This window comes from Protopterus annectens, chromosome 16.part0, assembly GCF_019279795.1.
Source record: "Protopterus annectens isolate FY-2018-M chromosome 16.part0, PAN1.0, whole genome shotgun sequence".
NCBI classification, from domain to species: domain Eukaryota; kingdom Metazoa; phylum Chordata; order Ceratodontiformes; family Protopteridae; genus Protopterus; species Protopterus annectens.
The window spans coordinates 5,145,050-5,162,372 of NC_056750.1; the positions used below are offsets into that span (position 1 = coordinate 5,145,050).

The 17,323-nt window shown below is 41.8% G+C and overlaps 1 protein-coding gene across 1 annotated transcript in view; it reads left to right on the forward strand.

Annotated features, from left to right (window-relative positions):
- CCDC180 (coiled-coil domain containing 180) overlaps window positions 1-17,323 on the forward strand; it is a 2,826,277-nt gene that overhangs the window by 119,940 nt on the left and 2,689,014 nt on the right. The window lies entirely within an intron of this gene.

Here is a 17,323-nt window from a genome sequence, read left to right on the forward strand (position 1 = left end):
CTAATTCTACACGATCCCAGTCTACTTCTGCAGCCTTCCAAGCCAGGGTTTCAATTGATAATATTTGTGCAGCAGCAATCTGGGCTACCCCTCACACCGTTATTACTCATTACAAATTGGATTTGACCTCTAGAGGTAGAGCTTCCTTTGGTTCCACGGTACTCAGGAGTATTTTTCCTGTGAGCCACCCAAGAATAAGGTTCTAGGGACTCTGTCCCATGTGTAAGAATGAAGGCGAGATAGGACTACAGAACATAACGAAGTTCTGCACTCACCATAACGTTCCATGTTTGTAGTCCATCTCACCCTTCATTCTTACAAACCCACCCTCCTACCCCCATCCTGGAAGGATCTGGAGACAGGATAAATTTTCCATAACGTGTGGAAACCTTTCATTATTGTTGTTCTTTCTGGATAGCTTTGTTCTGTCTTTCTATAGTTTAGCAGCAAACAAGATCTGGGGATTATACTGGTGCACCATGGGATACCTACCTAGCCACGAGCCAACTAGAAGACTTTGAGCTTTGTAATAGGCCGAGTCAGAGCCGAGTATTGGCTCCAAACCCATGTAAGAATGAAGGGCGAGATGGACTACAAACATGGAATGTTATGGTGAGTACATAACTTCTTTTTTATGTTTATGCTTTACATGGCAGATGAGTGTTATTGTCCATAGAGAATGGCGGTTTAGTATCTCCCCTGTTTTATCCTCTTTTAGTTTTTCTAAATATTGCAGTGGTAACTTGCATATACACTCCTACCACAAAAATCCAGTTTCTAAGATCAAGTTTTGAGCACACCAACACAATCATATTGCTACGTCTGAATGGAGTCAGAGAGCTCTCAGCCTTAATGACCAACAGGGTGAAACTTTTAGCAGTTTCAGCAGGACTACACCTCAGAGCTATGGTGTCTGAGTCTTCACACATACTAACCATTTTCAGTACCAGACTTCAAATGAGGGAAACTCTATGGCTGCTGAAGAAGAATGTGTTGGGACTGATGTATAAATTTCTTAAAGCAAATGACTCCATTGTTTTCAGTAGATCCATGTTTGATTTGGTGGTGGTCAGATCCTGAACATTGGGAGTGTCTTGCATCACTTGTTTCCCATCACAGGCAGTGGCAACAAATGCTTTTGATTACGTATGAGCAACAAACCTAATGTCCCTTAAAATGCAGGTAATATGTTCTCTGAATGAACAATCTTTACACATAACTGTCAAGAATATCTAAGTGCTGTATGTGGTACAAAAGGTAATGCAACAGTAATTCATCCATGGGTTCTAAAAATAAAAGCAACTGTAACACTGTTTTAAATTACATAACCCATCTGGAACATGCCATTATTCCCCATGAAGAAAAACTGTGAACATTTGGGAAGTGGACACTGAAAAATAGCATACTCTGGGCAGTCTACACATCAGACAAAAATAACTGTCAGGTACAGTTATTGAGCAGCTCATAGTCAGACTTATCAATGATACCTTTGCATATCAGTCTTGCTTAATTATAGCTGCTTGGTGACAATTATGCATGTGGATCCATTTTTCTACAAAGCACATAAATCAAATTGTAACATTTTTCAGCATGAATGACAGATGCTTTCTTCTTCATTTGGACTCAGGACCTTTATATTGTCTTTCTGATCTAGAGTGCTACTAAAAGTGAAAAGCCAATTAGCAAACCTTGTTCTTGAAGTACTCGAATAGTGAAGACAAACATAAGTCATGCTTCTGTTATGGCTAGCTTGCAAGTCTTCCTTTTTACAGGCTACTACAGTCTCAGTAGCAACATACATTTCTACATCAAAGCCTGGTCTCATCTAAAGTACATTCGTGTCTTAGGAAAAGGAAGACTGACCAGTAAAGAAATATTTCTTGGCAAAGTGAAAAAAAAACTTCAGTCTTAAGACAGTTGGCTAGTCTTTTGAGTCTGGATCCTTCCCTTTTCTTATATTGACATATTATTTGCATTTTCTTTGTAAGACAAGCTTATTTTGTTCTTTAAGGAAGGTATATCTTATTATCACAAGTTTCAAGTTGTTCTTTACTGTCCAAGTCAGACGAGTTCTGCTTTTGAAACCATTTGAAGGTAATATTTTTATGTGCTTCTAATTTCAATTTTGTAATAGAAAAATATTTTACTATCCTTTCAACCTGATAATTTTGTGGACTTAATTTTGCTCCTGAAAAAACACCACTGTTTAATGGTAATAATCTTGTCATGAAAGACATATGAACTGTTGACTTTAGAATGATCTCAACCATGCACAGTGTTCTACAGTGATAGAGTTGATAAGACAACCAGTCCCTTGTACAGGTTCATAGGTAGTTACTAGGCATATAGTCCAAGACACCATTGAAGAGCCTAGCCGAATTTACCCAGAGCAGTATCTGGTCAAGTGACTCGCTGAGACTCAGAGTCACTCGTTAGGAAAATTAAGGCAGAAGGAATCAAACTCTGCACAGCAGAACATAACTTGTTTACAGGTCGGCAGCCTTAATCCACTGTGATAACTGCCACTGTCTTAACTTTGTCTTCAAACCAGTCACGACATTTACTGTTTTTTCTTAATCAAGAATATCAAGGTGTTGTGTAAATTTTTATAACTTTTCTTTTCAGGGCTGTGATGAAATAGATTTTGCCCAGCCAGGCATCCCTAGTCAATAAAATAATAACTAAGACATGTGCATGGATACCTCAGTTGCTTTGTTTTTAATTTTTGCTTCTGATACTTCTGCTATAAAAAGTAAGGCAACAATTTTTATTGTTATTGTCATTTCACTGGCTGCTGCCTAAAACTATTGCACTTTTGTTACTACTGTATGTGTAGTTGCTATAAAAGTGTGCACACAAATATCCCTTAGCATTACTTTATAATAATATATATAAAACAATGTTGTGCTTTTACTTACTATTTAAATGAGAATTTGACTCTGTTCTATTGAGTCTGTCTTGTATGAGTTTATGCTATGATTTAATGTTATTTGCATTTGTTCCTCAACTAATGGGTTTGAATCTGATCCTCCACTTTCTAAAGATTCTAGGATCTGGCTGTCGAGCGTTTCCCTTACCCATAATGCTCCTGACCAGTAGAATACCTCGGATCTCGTTTGTGCTCTTCAAGACGGTCAGGATTGTGATTGCTTGAGCTCCTACTGGGGTTTTGTGAGTGAATAGTTTGCTAATTTTTGTTTCCTTTTACAGATTTTCCTTCTCTTTATTAGTAAATTAATCCATCTGTGGTGGTGGTGCTGCGGTAGCGTTGTCACCTCACAGTAAGACGTCCTGTTCGATTCTCAGCTAGAGCATCTTCTGTGTGAGGACATGCATGAATTGACATATCTTCGTTGAAGGTTGTGCGTCAGGGCTGGCAACTCGGCACGTAAAAATCTACTGCCAATCATTAGCGGACCGGAGTTCCGCTGTGATGACCCCTAACCGGGAAAAGCCGAAAGACACAACAACATTAGTAAACTAATCCCCCTTATCATCTATAACCTTCTCTACCGAGTTTTTGGAATTTTTCTACTACCATTGTTGGTAGTCTGTTCTTCTATTTCTATGCCTTTAGGTATTTTCCTTGTGCTACCATTGTTAGTTGTTATTACCTTTCTTCTCTTTCCTTACTTTTTCTTTCTAAAAAAAAGTCTTCTTGTTTGTGTTTACCAGTATGGCTGATAAGCCGACTGGATTTAAAAAATGCACTTCCTGTAGGCATGAGAGCCCCAGTTCTGATGCCCATAGGGAGTGCATTTATTGTTTGGACCCAACACATCTGGACACCTCCTGTTCCATATGAATGCCCTTTAATGCTAGCGCTATAAGCAATAGGAGGAATAAGCTTATTTTGAAAGGCCTACTTCCTGCTTCAGCTACATCTTCAGGCACTTCTTCAGGAGTTCAAACCCCCTCTCAGAACTAGAAAGAACTCAGGGAGCACTATAAACATTTTCCTGCCCAGTCTCCTCAATCTACACCTGCTTTAAAACCTCCAAAGAAAGTTTCTAAGACCATGGATATGAAGCTTTTGGATCCAACACCATCTACTATTTCATCTCCTCAGCCTCATTCTCCTAGGTTTTCTCTGGAGTCGGAGCAGAGTCTCCGAGATTAAGTCTCCCTTTTTGCAAGACACTCCTAAGAAGTCATCAAGGTCACCTTCCACATCCTCATCTGTTAGGTCTTCTCGTAGTCTGTCTGAGGTGGAGGTGGATAGGATAAAGAAGAAGTTCCTCAGAACATGGATCAAGATGGGGGGTTTGCCAGCTCCATCTCCCATTGGATCTGTGAGCCACCAACTTTCTTTTCAAACTGTGATTGCTCCTTCTCTGATCTGACCAGCCATTTCAACGTTCTTGGATCCCAGAGCCCTGAGAGTCAAATCATCAGATCTGAAGGTTATTTCATTTTTAACTCGGATTACTTCACTGACCCGATTAGCTTTGACACTGATGGAGCACAACGGTTCTTGGAGCTGAAGCACTGGCATCTGGTCTGAGGGGTTGACTTCTACTCTGAAGTTTTTGGAGCTATCTCTTCCTCTCAGAGTTTCAGCACTGGATAGTTTGACTCCAACTCCTCCCTCAGAGTGAGGTGTTAGAGGGGCTTGGGGGTTGTCGGCAATGGGAGCCTCGGCTCTGGTGGGATTGTCCTTAGCTTTTCCAGGCCCCTCTACATTTGAGGTGGTGGAGAGGGCATTCTCTCAACCCAGAGTAGTTTCCTTTGTTCGGATCTATGCCCTCTTCCTTCTTTGGATCATGTGTCTGAGTCTTCACATCCTATACCTCAGGGGCAGCCAACTAAGATGATCTTCCAAGTAGTTCCCTCCAGGGAATTCCCTGTTTCTTCCAATACCTCCCCAAAACAACTCATTGAGGGAGGTCTCTTGGAAGAAGACATGCAAGAGGAGGCATTTCGATTCCCCACAGAAATCCCTCACAGAAGACACCGATTGTGATGAAAGGGAAAGGTTCCCTAGATCTCCAACTGAAGATGTATATTTGGAAACATCTTGGAGATCCTTCGCCAGAAAGGTGGTTGGTCTTCCCAAACTCCTTCCTAGGAAGAATCAGTGTTATTGGAAGTCTGTGAGTTTGGCCTCTCTACATCTTGGGTTACCTCCCCCTGCAGTTGAGCTTCTAGACCTTGTCTCCCACAGGGCATGGAAGGAACCGGACTCCATAGAAGCTATCCCCAAATGCCCTGACATAATCTTAAGTGCCCCTGCTGATAGACAGAAATGTAGTAAAGAGTTTTCTGTAGATGTCAGGGTTGTTGTGGCAGCCACCAAAAAAGAGCTTGCTGAACAAAGTTCCACTGTCTGTCCCTCTAATAGAGAGTATAGGGCTTTGGACAGGTTTGGGAAGCAAGTGTATGCATCAGTGACATTTGCCCTGTGATTGCTAAACTACCTGGCACATTTCACCAGATTATATTTGGACTTCATAAAGGAACTCTTCCCTCATGAGTAGTGACCCTGCAGTCAATTACAAATGCATCCATGAGGTTAATCTTGCATGCCACAGAAGGTACCTCGAGGGTGGCTGGTTCAGGAGACATGCCTGGATGTGATTGTGCAATTTTGTGGAACCCTTCAAGGTATTATTCATCAATGCCGCCTTTGATGGGTCATCCTTGTTTGGCCCAACAGTGAAAGAGACTCTCTTTAACAGTGAAAAGGATGGAAAGACCTTGTCTGCTGTCAGAATCCACCTTTCTACCCCACAGAGACCATTTCCTGGGAATTAACACAAAGGTAAGAAAATGTGGCTCAGAAAATCTCAAAATCCTTTCCAGGAATCACATGGGAATATTTCCCCCAAAGCAGAGGGGGAAATAACTTCAGTGGTAGACGTCACCCACATGGCAGAGGGGATCCACAGAACCAAGGATCTCGAGATTCTTTCTTGGATGGATCTTAAAGCATTCCTGAAAGGTTGTCTGACTGTTCTTCTCTGGAGGCAGTCAAAGGAGGGTGCTTATCCTTCAATCAAAAAGCCTGGATAGCCATCACAAATGACTCTTGGGTGCAAAGGATCATATCCAGAGGAAATTCCATACCTGTTTTACAAATTTCTGTCAAAACAAAGAAGACTTTCCCCAATGTTCCACTCAATAAGAGGGGAGTTGGCAGCTCAAGAGATCAGAAAGTTGCTAGACAGAAGAGTCATCCAAGAGGTCCCTGCAGATCAAACAGGATCTGGAATTTACTCAAGGTTCTTTTTTAGTGCTAAAAAAGACAGGGGACCTGAGACCTATCTTGGATCTCGGTTATCTGAACCAGTTTGTAAAGAATTCCAAATTCTGGATGGTCACAGTTCAGTCCATTGTGCCTCTCCTTCAGAAGGATAACTGGATGTGCTCAATCAATCTTCAAGATATGTACTGTCACATCAAAATAAGCAGGCACTCTCGAAGGTATCTACGCTTCTGACTGGGAGCAAGTCATTGTCAGTTCAGAGCCATGCCCTTTGGTCTCAACACAGCCCCCAGGGTGTTCACCGAATGCATGGCAATGGTAGCACGTCACCTGAGATTGCTTGGATTCAGAGTGTTTCCCTATTTAGTTGACTGGCTCCTTATTGCACCAACCAGGCATCTACTAGTAGAAGCCAGCGATTATTTGCTTCAGCTATCACTCTCGCTGGGACTCACCATCAACATGAACAAATCTCAACTTCACCCAGTTCAATTTGTGGATTTTATAGGGGCTTGCTTGGACACAGTCAGTTGTCTATCTCTTCTGCCTCAAAACAGAGTTCTTACATTGAAAACACACATCAGGTAGATTCTTTCTATCTGCCCCCCCCCCCTCAGTGAAACTGGTTCTCAAAGCTCTAGGGTCGACGGCTGCAGCAATAACTTTAATTCCCACTGCTCGTTTCCACATGAAATTTTTTCAGTAGACCCTGGCAGTGCAATGGTCCTTTCTTCACCATCCCTTAAAACATCCAATAAAATTGTCTCTGGCTTGTGGAAAGTCTCTTCTTTGGTGGATTTACTCCGAGGACATCGATCAAAGTCATCCATTTATTCTTCCTCCCTCCAGCACCACGTTATCTATGGATGCCTCCCAGTTGGTGTGGCATAGGGCATTACTTGGGATGAACTGTTCAAGGCATGTGGTCCCCACAAGAGACCAGTTTTCATATCTGTTTCCAAGAGATAGCAATGCTTCTAGTGCTGCAGGCCTTTCAGAGCTTTGTCCCTCTAGAAGCTATTGCAATACAAACGGACAACATGTCAGAAGTCTGGTACATCAAAAAATGGGGGCAACCAGATCCTATCTACTTTTTTGAGAAGCAATGAGAGTGTGGCAATGGGTGATCTCATCCAACCACTTTCTTGTGGTGATGCACATTCTGGGGAAATCAAACATTCTAGCGGACAAACTCAGCAGGACCATCCTCATGCCTCACGAGTGGTCTGTCAAGCAATTGGTGGTGAACAATATCTTCCTCAAATGGGGTAAATCTTGCTGTAACCTATTTGCATCTCACTAAAACAACAAATGCAGCAGATTCTTTGCCCTTATCCCATATCAGGGACAGTAACCAAAAGATGCTGTAGTCCATGTTTGGCCATGTGGTCTCCTTTATGCTTATCATCCCCTGCCTCTCATCCCCAAGTTTCTTCAGAAAGCACTTTGGTTGAAGAGCACAGTAATCCTCATTGCTTCCTTCTGGCCTCAACAGGTGTGGCACCCCTTCCTTTGGTCTCATCTAATACATCCTCCTTGGATGCTGGATCCCAGTACAGACCTCCTCTATCACCTGTCAGGGCAAATTCACCCAGACTTTGCAAGCCTCAAGTTGACCACATAGGTTCTCCATTTCCAGTGATGGTTAGACATTCGAGGCTTTCCTTCCCAGTTCAAAAAATCCTAGTCTCTTCTCATAAAACTTTCACTAGGAGAGTTTACAAAAGTAAATGGAAAAGGTTTTCCTTTTGGGCTCATCAGAGAGAGTTAGATACCTTTACTGCCCTGAGTCTAGCTGTTCTAGATTTCCTTGCTTCCATTTTTCAAGGCAGAGCAAGTTTTTCCACTATTAAGGTTCAGTTAGCAGCCATCTCGAAATATCACATTGGAGATAATGCTTTTTCTTTAACATCATATAAATTATGTAAGGCTTTTCTTAAAGGTACACTTTTACTTAGCCCTCCAATAAAGGACCCTATTCCACCTTGGGACTTCACTTTTTTGCAAACCTTAGTACTTTCTCCCTTTGCACCTTCAACTATTTATTTATTTATTTATTATTTTTATTTTACATTTGTTTACCGGGCTAGTCTAACTGGATACATGTCCATTTTCAGTAGAGGCCCGGGGAGAAAAGCTCCAGACAAACATTATAAACATTAAAGATTAATAGTGGAATTACATTAACAATTGTAAACATTGAAACCAAATAAGAGTATAGATGAGAAAAAAAAATAATAATTTGATCAAAGAAATGTTTTTTTTTTTTTTTTTGTATTTTGAGGATGAAACTACTCTAAGTAAGTGTGGAGTAGTGAAAAGAATGTTTAAGAGTAGTTTGTTAAAAAAAGGTATAATATACTAAATCTCAAGATGTTCTTCATCTCACATTGCTGCAGTCCTTACATATGGGTAGTCCGCTGTCCTCGGTCGGCCCGAATACCAAAGTATTAGGCTGACGTCGGTCACGTCGCTTAAAACTGACATCAGGACGTCAGGGTACAAAAGCGCATGACCGACGTCATATCCTCAGTCTTTTTTGCCGCATGGTCCGATGCAGAAGCAGCGTTGCAAGTGCCGTTCGGCGTTCTGAAATTTTTCGAGTTCGGAGTTTCAGACCGAATCCAAGTTGGCTAAGTACCCGTTGGGAATATTTTGGTTTTTTTCTTGCCTCAGTGTATTACCGGATGTCAGAAAAAGTGAATAACTGTATTTCTTGTGGGAAGCAGATACCGCATAGGGATTATCATTCTTTGTGCATTCCTTGTTTGGGGCCTGAGCACGCGTTGTCGGGTGTCGCTTTGTGCTAGGTTCAATAAGCGCACTATTAAGCGAAGGTTAGATTGTGCTAGGCTGGTCTTTGGGAAGCGGTGCAATTATAATATGCCGTCGGACTCTCCGGCGCCCGCTTCTCTTGAAGCGCAAAGACAAAACAGTTAAGCCCAGGCAAGATGAGTCGTCCGTTCAGGACGCCGGTTCTTTAGAGGCTTCAGTGGAACCGGTGGTTCCGACGGAGACTTCTCTGGAGTCTCAGGGGGAGACTTTGATTTTGCAGGATGTGGCCTCTCAAGAGGCAGGTCAGGCTGAAGGGGCTTCTCAGGTTACTGTACTCCCTTCCCTTCCTAGGGTGGTTAGGCCCTCTCCTTCTGTTTCCAAGGCTTCTCCCAGAGGCAGGCCAGGTTTATCTTCTGTTGGTGTCCCTCCTAGCTCAGCAGGGTCTATGCCTAAGAAGCACATGCTTAAAATGGCAGAAGATTTGATTACTCTGATTAGAGGTTCTTTGCCCCCTCCTGATAAGAGGCCTAGGGTGGAGCCAGAGTTGGGAAGTTTTGAGCAGGCTTCGGATGTTTCAGAGTCTTTGGCTGAAGACTTGCAGGAGTACTCTCCTTATTCTGATTCTGATGCAGATGATTCCACTCCTTCTGCTTCTCCTCCAGAGGATTTTTCTTTTTCAGAGACACTTCATTCTATGAGGGAACATTTTAAGTGGGAAGGTCAGGACTTCTCTGATTCTTGGAAAAGGCTTAGGGAATTTTTGCTTTTACCCCAACATATAGGCCCTTGGCTATACCCCCTGTTCTGGATGTTGTGGAAGATGTGTTTTCAGAGGCTTCACTTAATCCTGATTCTCTGCCTCCTGCGCCTGTTAAACCGGATAGGTATTACAGGGTGCCTGAGGCTCATAAATATCTTTATAAGAGTCCTAGGGCGGACCCAGAAACTATTAGTCAGGGACCTAAGGGTGTCAAGGCCTCTGTTGTAAAAAATCCGGTTCCTCTAGATAAAGAGGCCAGAGCTTTGGATAGATGGGGAAAGAAGGTCTATACATCTTCTACCTTAGCTATGAGGGCTTTGAATTGCCAGTTTCATATGTTGAAATATCAAAACTTTCTTTTTCTCAATTGAAGTCTAAGGTGGATGCTCTGGCGGAAGGCATTGAGTGTAAAGAATTACAAGATTTGGTGCATGTCTCTGAACAGGTGGGTAAGCATTCATTACAATGTGGTTTTGATGCTGTGCAGGCCTCATCTAGGGTGGCTGCCACTGGTTCAGTTCTTCGCAGGCACGCCTGGCTGAAGGATCAGAATTTATCTGACCATGTTAAGACAAGGATTTTGGATGCTCCTTTGCAATCTGATGTGTTGTTTGGTTCACCTGTGGAGTCAGTCTTGAAGAAAATGGAAGACAAGGCTAAGTCTATGCAGGCTGTTAAAGATTTTTTGCAAGTTCAGCCTCCGAAGTTTAGTAGGAATTGGCCTGCTAAGGGGTGGACGTATCCTTCTTATGATTCTCAGTCTAGGGGTAGATCTAGACGTGGCAGGGGCAGAGCTCAGAGTTCTTTTAGACCTAGAACAGGAGTTCACCTGCACAATCTTCGGTGAGGGCAGGGGCCAGTCCTTTCGTAAACAGGCCCAATGACCTACTTTTTCAGCTGCCAGATCCTTCTTGCCTGGCAGCACCTTTGGGAGGAAGGTTGGCACTGTTCAAGGAAAATTGGAATTTGATTACCCAAGACAAATGGGTATTGGATATCATACACCAAGGTTACAAGTTTTATTTCCATACCTTGCCTCCTTTCAAAGGCATGCCAGACGTTCCTCCTCAGCAAAGACTAGAGGCTCACAAACAAATTTCTCTACTACTTCAAATAGGGGCCATACAACCTGTCCCTCTGCCAGAAGTGGGCCTAGGATTTTATTCTCGCCTGTTTCTAGTACCAAAGAAAGGGAACACGTGGAGACCAATTTTGGATTTATCTATCCTCAACACATATCTGGACATTCCCAAGTTCAAAATGTTGACATTACAACAGCTTTTACCTCTGCTGGGCAGAGATCACTGGATGGTGACTCTGGATCTCAAGGAGGCTTACCTTCATGTTCCTATCAGGCTCAGTTGCAGGAAGTATCTGCGTTTTCGGGCTGGGACTTTTCATTATCAGTTCTCTGCATTGCCCTTTGGCTTATCTACTGCGCCCAGAGTGTTCACGAAGGTTCTGGCTCCAGTGGTAGCTTTCTTCAGGCTAAGAGGAATACAAATCTATCCTTATTTGGACGATTGCCTGATTCTGGCCCAAGGAAAGGACGAACTTCTTCATCATTTACAGTATGTGATGGCAGTGTTAAGATGCCTGGGGTATTCTGTGAACGAAATAAAGTCCAGTCTAGTACCCTCTCAGGACATGTGCTTTCTGGATGTGAGACTGAATACAGCATCCCAGATGGCCTTTTTGACCCCGGACAAACAAAAGAATCTTTCCCTTTACTTCCACCAATTGTCTCGTCTGTCCAGGCTGACTGCAAGGACAGTCCTTCAAGCCTTGGGGTTCATGGCATCTTGTATTCTGGTACTTCCCAATGCCAAACTGCATATGAGGAAGCTACAATGGTATCTCAAAATGTATGGACCAGCACTGCCAAGATTTGGACACTGTCATTCAGATAATACCTTGCATTCAAAAGGAATTTTTGTGGTGGGCCCAGGAATGTCACCTAAACAAGGGACTCTCTGTGACCCGACCAGAGGCGAGTCAGATTTTAACGACAGATGCCTCAGACAAAGCTTGGGGAGCTCATCTAAATGGAAAATGGGTACAAGACACGTGGCCTGCCAGACTTCAACATTTACATATCAACTTGAAGGAGATGTTAGCAGTCCAATTTGCATTGATAGCTTTCAAGGATTTACTTCTTCCAGGGCAGGTGTTGATTCAAACAGACAACACAACTGCCATGTGGTACATCAACAAGCAAGGGGGACGCATTCATATCCTCTATGCAGACAAGCAATGATTTTGTGGGAGACTGCTCTCAGTTTACAGCTAAATCTTCAGGCAAGGTTTCTGCCAGGAGCACAGAACTCCTTAGCAGATGTGTTGAGCAGACAAATTATGGATCCCCACGAGTGGAAATTGGATCCTCATGTATTTCAGAAATTGACAGTGTTATGGGGAACTCCAGACATAGATCTGTTCGCTTCTCCACTAAATTACCAGCTGCCAAAGTTTTGCACAAAAAGGTTTCATCACACAGCTTGGAAGGTGGATGCTCTCTCATTCAGTTGGAGCAATCTTCACGTATATGCCTTTCCACCTCTGCCTCTCCTCCCAAAGGTACTCCTGAAGGTCAGACAGGACAAGCCAAACATGATTTTAATAGCTCCGGATTGGCCTCGACAGCACTGGTACCCATTACTGAGAAGTCTGGTACGGGAGCCTCCATGGCCTTTGCCTTCGATTCCTCACCTGCTATCTCAGCAGAACAGTCATCTACTCAATGTCAAACTTCACTCTCTACATCTAACAGCCTGGCATATTCTGTTCTAAACCCTGGAGGGTCTCAGCTTCCACAACAAGTTTTGAATGTTATTTTGGAGGCCAGAAGACCTAGTACAAGGAAAGTTTACGCAGATAAATGGAGGAGATTTTTATTTTGGAGTACAGCAAAGGACTTTGATGTTTCTAAACCTAATTTAAGTGTTGCTCTTCAATACCTTACTGAGTTATTGGACAAAGGTTTGTCCTTCTCCTCTATAAAGGTTCATGCTGCAGTGATTTCTGCTCACTATGACTGTAACCCACCATTATTTTCTCATCCTTTGTTTAAGCAATTCCTTAGAGGGGCAAAGAATATAAGACCCCCACGGAGAGCTCCTACTCCTGCTTGGGATCTCAATTTTGTGTTGGAGAAACTCACTCTACAACCTTTTGAGCCTGCAGCAACTGCAGAGTTGAAATATTTATCATGGAAGACTGCTTTTTGTTGGCCATTACCTCTGCAGAAGGGTTTCTGAATTACAGGCCCTTATGGCGGTTGAGCCTTTCTTAATTTTCCACAAGGATAGGGTGTCTTTGCGTACTAACCCTTCTTTTATGCCTAAAGTGGTTTCTAGTGTGGCTTTAAACCAAACTATTCATTTGCCTACTTTTATGCAAACCCCCAAAATAAAGGGGAGAGGATTTTGCACACTTTGGATATACACAGACAGTTACGATATTATTTGAGCAGAACTAAAGGGTTCAGGCAGTCTCAGCAGTTATTTGTTTCTTTTGCTTTGGGTTCTCAGGGCAAACCTGTTTCAAAACAAACTATTTCTAAGTGGATTGGTTTTGTATTGCTTTCTGTTATTCCCATCATGGTAAGGAGATTCCAGCTGGGATTAGGCCTCATTCCACTAGGGCTACTGCCACTTCTACAGCTTTTTTAAGGGGGGTGGCTACTAAAGATATTTTGGAAGCAGCTACTTGGAGTTCAGTGCATACTTTCTCTAAGCATTACCACCTTCCACTTTACTCTAAATCTAGGGCTGGATTTGCCACTGCAATTTTACAGGGCATTTTGGCAGCCCCTAATGCTTTATAGTTTTGCCATCCTCCCTTACCTCTGCTTTGGGATTCTACCCATATGTAAGGACTGCAGCAATGTGAGATGAAGAACATAGTACAGTTTTGTACCTACCATAAATGTAGATGTTCGAAGATCCACATTGCTGCAGTCCATTATTCCTCCCTCCTTCCCCTCTGTAGTGAGAGGTGGTGGTGTGGTTTGGGTTGTACATATTGTAAATATGGTTGGTGCAGGGGTGGTTGGTTATTTTTTGCTGTTTTTTGGCTTTGGCCTGTCTTGTTAGGGCCTTCTGACATCTGGGGCAAGAAAAGACTGAGGATATGACGTCGGTCATGCGCTTTTGTACCCTGACGTCCTGATGTCAGTTTTAAGCGACGTGACCGACGTCAGCCTAATACTTTGGTATTCGGGCCGACCGAGGACAGCGGACTACCCATATGTAAGGACTGCAGCAATGTGGATCTTCGAACATCTACATTTATGGTAGGTACAAAACTGTACTTTTCTTTCTCAGAAAACTGTCTTTCTGATGACTATAACTTCTTCAAGATGAGTATTTGAACTCCAAGTGCTATCGTCCAAACCACCGTATTTAATATTTCACAGAGACAGGGTTACTTTATGACCAAATCCTTCCTTCTTACCAAAAGTTGCCTCCGAAACCAATATCAATCAAGTCAACAGTTTGCCAGTTTTCTTCCCCAAATTTGAAAACAAAGGAGAATACACCTTTTATCATGTTGATGTACATAGGAAACTTCATTTTTGCCTTCACAGGACCAAGGAATTTAGAAAAAAACTGATCAATTATTTGTCTCCTTGATTGGGAAGACCAGTTTCAAAAACTACACTGGCTAAATGGATAAAATATTGTATTTCCTATATTTATTCCTTGAAAGACATAACCTTACCAAGACAACCAAAATCACAATCAATGTCTGCATCAGCTGTTATTTCGACTGCAGCCTCTGTTGATAATATTTCTGCAGCTGCCACTTGAGGTTATACCCATACCTTTACCGGTCATTGCAAATTGGACATCATATCCAGAAATAGAGCTGCCTTTGGTTCCGTGGTTTGCGAAACATCCTTTTTTAATTTCTCCAAATCTTTTGGGTTTCTAATAGCATGATGGGAATGGACCCCTTCCCAAGTCAAAGTACGATTAAAGTTCATGAATTTAGTATTGTTTCACACTTTGATGTAAGCCAAAAGTGCTCTTTGCAGCACCCGCAATGTGCCCAGTAATGACTCCTCCTGCAATTTGTACAGAGTTACATATATTGGTAGAGCATTTAAATAGGATTGTAGACTAGACCCGTTGCTCCTACTACTATTGGAACTATCTAGATATCTTTCTTCCACATTGCTGTCATTTCTGCTTGAAAATCTTGATATTTTGTGACTTTGTGTCTCTCTGTTCGCAGGACAATATAGTCACTGGGTGTGGCGATTTCAATGATCAATGCTACTTTTGTCTTCTTTTCCTGGACCACTATATCTAGTTTTCTAGTGTCTATCTTTTGAACTGTTGCTAATGGCTGATCCCATGTGATGTAGACTTCATCATTTTCTATGATACTCTGTGGCTCCTATTTCTAGTGTTTTTCAGCCACTTCAGTACCATAATGTTTGCACAATCCCCAGTGCGACAGTCTTGCCATATTACTATGCCTTTCAGTATGCCGTCCTTCTGCCATTAGTATGTCACAACTAGCAATGAGGTGTGCAACTGTTTCCAATTTTGTTTTACATAACCTACATATGTTTGTTTTTCCCACGTTCAATGGACTTTGTAAACCAACGTGGATGTAGCCCACTATCTTGGGCCGCCAATATTAACCTTTCATCTCTTGGTTTAAATTCACCTCTCTTTAACCATTCCTGTGTGTTCGTTCCTGATCCACAAGAGGTTCTTCCAGAAGTTTTTTATACTTGCAACTATATTTATGCTTTTTCCACATTTCTTGCCTTCTCATCTGGTCCTTCACCTTTTATTCTCTCTTTTGTTTTTTTGGCGCATTCAGTTGCTGCCTGATTTTTATCTACTTGTGGTTTGATTTCCATTCCTGCTTGAGGCCGATATGCTTCTACTAGCCTAAGCAGGGAAGTAATTTTAGATTTATTCTCCTCATGTTTCAAAACTTTCACTACATTTGGGTCTTGTGCGGTCAGCAGATACGTGTGGAGTCCCACAATTACAGATCTATACATGTAATCAATTTCAAGGAAGCCCATCCCTCCTTCAGAATGGGGAATATATAATGTTGGTATGCACTGATGTTTATAAATCATTTGGTGAGCATGAAGCATCCTTCTTGTTTTCCTATCTAATCTGTCCAGCACATTTTGGGGCTAGTCAGTCACTCCAAAACTGTAAGTTAGGACAGGAAGAGCAAATTGGTTCGTACTTTGGATTTTGTTCCTAGATGTCAGAGCTGTTTTCAGGATTAATTTAAGTCTTCCGAAGTACCCCTTACTAAGTTTTATTCTCATTTGTTCATGTTTTATTGCTGATCCTTCATCAATTCCCAAAAATGTATATACTCCCTCTTGCTCAAGTTCTTTTATATCACATTCTTGTCCCAAACTGATGTTTCCTTGGTGCTGCAGTTTTCCTGTTTTAAGGGTTGCTTTTGCACATTTATCAGGACCAAATGACATTCTTATATCTTCTGAAAAAGTTTTGGCAACTTGCAGTTGTGCTTTCAGTTCCTCATCTGATGAGCTATACAGTTTGAAATCATGTACAAAGAGAAGATGGGAAGCCTTTGCACTTTGTTGTTTTCGTGGAGCCAAATTATAGCCATGACCTAAACTGTTAATTAGACAGCTTAATGGATTAAGGGCAAGCAGCTGTGACAGAGAGTCACCCTGGAATATCCCCCTTTGGATTTTTATCCCTGGAATAATAAATTGTCCTTTATCATAGCTTAATTGGAAAGCGGTCTGCCACTGTTTCATGGTCACCGTAATGTAATTATCAGTTTAGGGTGCATCTTATACATTTTTAAGCACTCTTTTATCCATGAATGTGGGATACTATCAAATTCTTTTTTTTTGTAGTCAGTCCAGGCCATATTTAAATTCTTCCCCCTTTTTACAGTTCTCCACTATGACTTTATTTAATAACAAATGATCCTTTATTCCGTATGACTTTCTTTTATTGCCCTTTTGTTCTGTTGCCATAATTGAGTTTTCTTCTAAATGACTATAAACTCTGTCTGCATCAATTCCAGTGTATAGTTTATGCTTTGTCAGAAGGCAAATTATTGGTCTAAAATTGTTAGGGCAGCTTGCAGGTTCACTCTTAAGTAGTAGCATTGTTTTTCCTGTTGTTGGCCAGGTTGGTGTCTGTTCGGAGTGCACATATAAATAATTCTTACTCTTGGCAAAATCTTCATGCAAATAAGTTAATACTTTTAACCAGAAGTTAGGTACTGCATCTGGGCCTGGAGTTTTCCAATTAGAGGCTTTTCTTAACTTTGTTTTAATCTCTCTGGTTGTTACTTCATCCCATTTCATATCCTGTACCTTTAAACTTCTTATTCTTTCTTTTACTTCTTCTGTCCATTTAGCATCTTTGTTATTTTCCACAGGATCTTCATAGATACTTCTCCAAAATGTATCTATCTCTTCTTTTTTTGGTGGTCTTTCAATTCCCTTTACCTTATTTCCCAATTCTCTATAAAACTTTTATGCTTTTATCATGTCTTTCTTTCTGAGTATTTTTGTTGATCTGTTCCCTCTTCTTACTCTTCTAATAGTGATA